Consider the following 7,463-nt stretch of genomic DNA (forward strand, 5'->3'; position numbering starts at 1 on the left):
CAAGCAGATGATGTGGAACAGAGCAGTGGAGAATACATTACTCATAGCACAGAACTTGAAGTTAGGAGGGTTCAGTAAAGGAATCTCTGATAGACTCAAAAAAGCTCCTTTGAGGGCTGGGGGGAATCTGCTTAAAACATGCCATGTATACTGTAGTCTGCAACATAATGCAGTATAAAGTGTTTTATGGGCATATACTATTTTGTTTATAGGAGAATAACATTTTGTTCTTTTTATTACTGATTTCCCTTTTCTAATTTTTTTTATTCATTTGGATTAATATTATTGAAATTAAAGTATTCCTTTGAGGTTGAGTTTCTTTTCAGAAAATTTTTCATTAGTTTGCATTATGATCTGTGTTTATGTGACTGGGTGCACAAGTGTTCCAAGTTATCCTGTCTTCATTGTAAGAACCAGTAAGATATCAAAAGATAATTAGTATAACACAGAATAATATAAAACCATAATATATAAATAAGCTGAAATGAAAAAATAAAGCATAAAACACAAAAATGCTAGCGCTAATATCTAATAACTAACCCTCAACATATTGACATGTTTATTTCAGAATATACACTTAATAAATCTATTTTGTGTCCAGCATCTGTTAGTCCCTTAAATATACAACACTAATAACAACAAACTTGCCATTTGTTCTTATGATATAAGTAAATAATACTTATAAAAACTAATATTTTTGAGATACTTCTGTTTTGCCATTAAATTAACAAATGATTTTTGTTGATAGGGATACATTGAACAGGCATCAGTGCCAACTGCTAAGCCAGTGACCCACAATTTAAACCACTATTCAGCAACAGAAAGATATTACATTCATAGTTTTGACCAAGTTATTTCTAAAGATCTCTGCTAAGAATGTGATTAGAGATGATAAAATAAAAATCATTGAAAATTATGAAGCACATTGAAAACTTACCATTGGTTTTTTCAGTTTTATTTATGTTGCTAGAACTCAGATGTCCTTGAGTAGGTAAATGGAGAAATAGATTATGGTTTATACAAAAAAGCAAAATATTTTAATCTAAAAATGGAGTGAGCTATCACGTCATTAACATCAATGAAAGAAACTCAAACACATATAGTTAAGTGATAGAAAGCATTATAAAAGGTCCATATGTTGAGGCTGGGGATGTGGCTCAGTTGGTAGAGTGCTTGCTTGACATGCATGAAGCCCTGGGTTCAAACCCCAGTACTACATAATGCAGGGATGGTTGGTCATACCTGTAACCCCAGGATTTGGCAGGTAAAAGAAGGAGGATCAAAAGTTCAAGGTAATTATCAACTAAATATTGAGTCATAGTTTGGGACCAGTGTGGACTACATAAGACTCCCACCAGACAAATCTACTACATACTATATGATTTTAACATTTTGTTGTTCTTTTGAGAACTCACTGTTGTTATCAAGATTGGCCCTGAAATTCTTGTCTTCCCAAGGTGGTCTTCCATCTCCTAAGTGCTTAGATGCAGGTATGTGCCATTATTCCCGGATCAAATTGTTTGACATTCTGGGAAAGGCAAAAATAGGAAGATGGGAAAACAGATCAATGGTTTCTCAGGCTTACTGAGGATGGAGGAGTGAACCATTATGCATTCAATGGACATTAGGAATAATAATAATAATGATAATAATAATATTAATATAGGTTAATGTATTTCTGGTCACCAGTTGTAACTTGTGTACAGTTCTGGCAGAATGGTTGAAATGACGGAGTGTAAGCAGAGGGTATGGAAAATATTTACTTTCTGCTCACTTTGCCGTGAACTTAAAATTATAAGCAAAGTATTATGATGGAAGGAGGCTTGGCTTTGATGCATCTTATTTCTTTGCAGTTGACCTGTTATTCTAATTATTCTCAGACTTCACTAGGTTGTGAAACTTATTTTTAATTTATCTTTTTATTTTTATGCACACTGGTGTCTGTGTTTGCCTCCATGTCTGTGTAAGAGAGTCAGATCCACTGGAACTTGAGTTACACACAGCTGTGAGATACCATGTGGGCACTAGGGACTGAACTCACATCCTCTGGAAGAGCAGCCAATGCTCCTAACCACTGAGCAATCTCTCCAGTTCCAGTTGTGAGCCTATTAGTATAAGTTTATCATTAGCTTTGGAGCCAAATAATTTACTCCGGAGTCAAATAAAGTGTTTCATTGCAGAAATATTACAGGAGTCAATTTTAAAAGCTATTTATCTTCTTTTAATATATATTTTTGGTTAACATATATAACATAATCCATAAACCCATTGCTGATTCCTGAAAAACCACAATGCATCCTTTTAAACTGTGAGCTCATACCTACTGAACTCTCCAAGTCTGAGGATCCTACCCATTCTCTCCAGATATTTGGAATATACTTTGTAATTGTGGGTCATGACATTATGTTCAAATTAGAGCACCATCACTTAGTGATCTAAGAGATTTAGCCAAGTTAATTTTGCTTTTCACAATAAAAATAAAGACACATGGGAAGAGTTAGCATTTTCTTCCTGTACTCTTGTGGGTAACCAGAGTAACAGGTAGGGAATCTGGCTGAAAGGTCAAGAAACATGGGGATGAGAAACTGATTGGAAAACTTAGCAAATGGGGAGATATAGACATTTTTTAAGACTAACTCTATGGGGCAGAGGGTACAAAACACATTGAACTGAAAGAGGAGAGGGGAGACTGACCTAATTAGTCATTTCTGTTAGGAGCATTTCCTGTGCACAGAATGTGCACCAGTAGTTGGGGGAGGGGTGGTACGGGAGGATCAAAGATTTTATTTTTGAAAGATGCTTGAGACACATGCATGCATTTGCATTTATGCATATATCCTTTATGTTCCATCTTTGTAACCTTTGACAAATAGCCCGAGCTTCCAGCTGATTGTAGTGTGTGTCATGTAACCAAGATGACTGGGATAGTAAAACCCTTCTAATGATCAATTTCAATTTCAGATGGCTTTATTCTGGGTTCTCATCTGTCTCCATATGTGTATAATTTACATATAAATTACTATTTTGACAGGGCTTTTAGGATTGTTTGATCCATTCTCAGGGTCAAAAGAAACTGGGCAAAAGCCTCTTTTTTCCATGCCAGTAGCATGGTAAACAGGTCCATGGCTGGAAGAAATAATAGGGGTGCCCTTGTGAGCTAAATGATAACACAAAATTGTGTCTACCATGTTCATCTGGCTTGTATACATATTTTAGCTGAGGACAGTGAACCCTACGGGACGATGCTGTATAGATGCAACTTTGCCTGAATAGTGGGGTGCCCAAAATAACTGCTTTGATTTATCTGGGTTAGAATAATTTTTCCTGAATTCTAGACTCAGAATTTGGGCCTGTACTTAATTTGTTCACTTCAGTAGGTCCTAAAATGTACACAGATTCAGAAAGGCTCCATTCAACCATTGGGACTCTCTGGATTGCTCCAGGATGAAAAATCAAGAGATACACACATATAGTGCTAGCTTGCATCACATGCTGAAATAGAAATTAGCTCTGTAATTTTGGTCATTATAGCATTGAGAAATTGCTTTGTAGATATGTCAAAAAGCAATACAGCCCTGTGAAAAATATAATTACTATGCTGTTGCAACAATTATTAGAGAGAAAAAACTCTATTTATTGCTGTACATCAGTAAGAAAAACGATACAAAGTCAACATGAGAGTGGGTCTAACTGTATAACTCGACAGGGAAGTTCAGAAGCCAGGGAGTTACAGTTTCCTCAATATTTATTTCCTTTTTAACTGTTTGTCTCCCTTTACTGACTAGTGAATATCATCAAAAGAAGAAATGGGAGCAAAAGAAATAGAAAATAAGTTGAGTAAGTAGCAAATGGAAAAACGCATTTACAGAATGTGCAAAGGTGCATTTATGGTTCATATCAAAATTATTAACCTTTTCAAAATTCCCAGATCTCTTACTTAATTATACAACATGTACTTAAATGCAACAAATTATATCAAGATGAATATATCTGTGTTCCATTAAGTAGCTCCAAGTCCCATCTGCTGGCCTACTTGTATTTAAGAAAAAAATACATCGAAAGCAAACAAATTCTTAGAAGAGGCTAAGACAGATGGCTCCTCCAGGTTTACTTTAATATGATATAACAAAGAGCTAAGATTAAATCTCTCCTTAGGTGCTGGCTATAACATTGAGAATTATTGCCTTACTAGAACAACAGACAAGGCAGTGAATGAAAATAAGGACTTGTTGGGAGAACCTGCAATGGAACACTACTGAGACTGAGTCCCTGAAGGATCAGTTGGTCAGCTGAGGATGCTATCCAGCTAAGGATTTCTAAATGTGTCACTTGGAGGCCTGGTGTGATGGCTGATCTTGGCTGTCAACTTGACTACATCTGGAATTAGCTAAGAGAACAAGGGCCTGGCATTCCTATGAGGATTTTCTTTCTTTTTCTTTTTTCTTTTCTCTTTTATGAAAATAGTTTTTTTTAAATACAATATATTCTGATTAAGGTTGCCCTTGCCCTAACTCCTGTGAAATCCACCCTGCCACCCCTCTTATCATAACCCATACCCTTCTGTCTCTCTTTAGAAAACAAATAGGCATCCAAAGAATAATAATAAAATAAAAAATTAAGATAAACCAAAATAAGCAAATTGGAATAGGGAAAAACAAACAGAAGAAACAGACAGGCCAAAGAAAAAGCACAGGAAATGCATGTGGACTCAGAGACACATGCTTGTACTCACAGGGGCTTACAAGAACACAGAGCCAGAAACTATAATATATACACAAAGGACCTGTAAGGTAAAAAAGAAAAGTTAAAAAATAAAAAATAAATGACTAAATATTATGAGACAAGGAACTTCCAAAGATGCCATTGAGGTCATTTTGTGTTGGCTGTCTTGAAGCCTGGGCTTGAAGCCTGCTGTTAATGGTTTGTATCCTCAGTGAGGCTCCACTGGAAAAAATTAAAATTTCATTTGTGAGGGATTATCATTTGGAGATAGCTCCTGAGTTATGGATGGGGGCTTGTGTCCACTTTTCTTAGCCCTTGACCTCATCTGGCCCAGACCTGTGGAGGCTCTGTGTATGCTGCCAAAGCCTCTGTGAGTTCATATGTTTCTCAATCATGCTATGTTTAGAAGGGCTTTGTTTCCTTGATGTCCTCCATCCCCTCTGGCTCTTCAAATCTTTCGGCCTTTTTCACAAGGTTCATCGAGCCCCAAAGAGAGGGGTTTAATGGAGACATTTCATTTAGGACTGGGTGTTCCATTGTCTGGCTTCAGATCTCTGCATTTGTCTGCTGCAGAGAAAGCCTCTCTGATGATGGCTGTCTGTGAGTATAGCAGAATAGCGTTAGGGGTCATTTTGCTGCTGTATTCCTTTAGTCAAACAGTGGTTTTTGGTTTCTGCCTAGGTTGCTGGCCTATCTAGTCTCAGATGTTTGGCCACCCAAGCCATATTGGGAATGGGTTCCATCTCTTGTAATGGGCCTTAATTCCAATCATATATTGGCTGGTTATTTCCACAAACTTTGTGCCACTATAAACTTTGTCTGTCAGTGTCCTTTGTCATGCAGAAGCCTCTCAGTTTCATGGGGACTTATTTATTTATTATTATCTTAGTGACTGCACTATCAATGTTCTGTTCAGAGAGTATTTTTCTGTGCCAGTGAGTTCAAGGCTAGTCCCCACTTTTTCTTTTGTCAGGTTCAGTGTATATGGTTTCATGCTTAGGTCTTTGATCTACTTGGAGTTGAGTATTGTGTAGGGTGGTAAGAATGGATCTATTTGGTTTCTTCTACATGAAGTCTTACAATTTGACTAGTGCTGCTTGGTGCAGATGCTGTCTTTTTTTCTAGTGTGTATTTCAAGCTTCTTTATCAGAAAACCAGGTCTCCATAGGTGCGTGACTTATTTTTGAGTTTTCAGTTTGACTCCATTGGTCACTATGTCTGATTTTGTGACAGTATCATGCTGTTTCTATTACTGTAGCTCTAGGTACAGTTTGAGGTGGAAGATGGTGATATCTCTAGAAGTTCTTTTATTATTCAAGAATGTTTTAGTTAGTGTATGTGTGTGTGTGTGTGTGTGTGTGTGTGTGTGTGTGTGTGTGTGTGTATGTATGTATGTATGTATGTATGTATTTTGTATATGAGGCTGAAAATTAGATGTATCCCAATCTGGGGACTGGAATCGTCATTTTGATGAACAACAGATGGCCAGAATCTTATGTAAGCACAATTTTTTGTAGCCTATTTTAATAAGCATTCAACTTCTCCCTTGCCCACCACCCACTAGATGTAGTGGAAGAGAAAAGATATTAGGATATATTAGGAGGAAGTGGCCCTGTTTATCAATAGTTCTTTTTCTTTTAAACTTTTTTTTAAGAAAGCATTTATTTATTTTATGTACACTATAGCTCCCCTCAGACACACCATAAGAGGGCATTGGATCCCATTATAGATGGTTGTGGGCCACCATGTGGTTGCTGGGAATTGGACTCAGGACCTCTGGAAGAACAGTCAGTGCTCTCAACTCCTGAGCTATCTCTCCAGCCCGGGCAAGCTTGATCTTTGGCAGTAGTTCAGTCCCATAGCAAACACCAAATACCACTCAGCAGCTGCAGATCAGTCCTCTCAGGCAGACAGCACACACAAACCAGCAGCTCCAGTCTAGTCCTCTCAGTAGGTCATCACCATGCATAAGCCTCACGAGCAGTTCTTGGGCGAGTTTCTCTCTATGTTGGCTACCACAAGATGAACTCAACCACACTATGTAAGGCAAACCAATACATGAGTGTTGTCAGCAAAGATAGCGAGGCAGAGCAAACCAAACCCATGCTTCCCTCCCACTGTCTGTGGGGTCACATATAAATATGATATGATGAAATACTCTTTTATCATGGGTTCTTTCCCATGTCTGCTTCAGGAAAACATTCTTTCATGTGTCTGCTTTAGGAAGGCATCTTTTCACCTGTGTGCCCCAGCAAAACATCATTTGATATAACTGACTTTCAAAACAAACCAGAAGTTTCCACTTCAAACTTATGCCTCAGTTGGGGTTTACATTACTTAGTAAACGAAGAATAATGTCTGTCTTTATAGAGTATACAAAATTCTTTTTCACGAATATTATTATAAAAAATGAAACCATGTATTTATTTAGACTCTTACAATAGTTAGCATAAATTAGGCCCCTCAACTTGGACTACTCCATGGGAGGGCTGTTTAAAATTTCTGAAGATATAGACGAGAAGATACTTGGTCCTCATCTGCAGGGCGGAGTGCTGACTTCTCTACCACATTTATTTTCTCCTGAAACAATATCTTCAGCTTAATCAGAAGACAAGACAGGATTCCAAATTAAGCCTGTAAAAAAATGAAGTAATTAGGGCTGGAAATGTAGCTCAGTGGCAGAGCACTTACCTATGTGTAAGATGCTAGAATCAATTCTTTCCCCAACATTAAAAAAAAAA

General features: G+C 37.3%; 1 pseudogene; it reads left to right on the plus strand.

Moving 5' to 3' along the window:
* The first annotated feature begins 1,716 nt into the window (after positions 1-1,716).
* Positions 1,717-7,463, plus strand: part of LOC110295649 — a 10,526-nt pseudogene continuing 4,779 nt past the window's right edge.

Source organism: Mus caroli, chromosome 1 (assembly GCF_900094665.2).
Source record: "Mus caroli chromosome 1, CAROLI_EIJ_v1.1, whole genome shotgun sequence".
In the NCBI taxonomy this organism is placed as follows: Eukaryota; Metazoa; Chordata; class Mammalia; order Rodentia; family Muridae; genus Mus; species Mus caroli.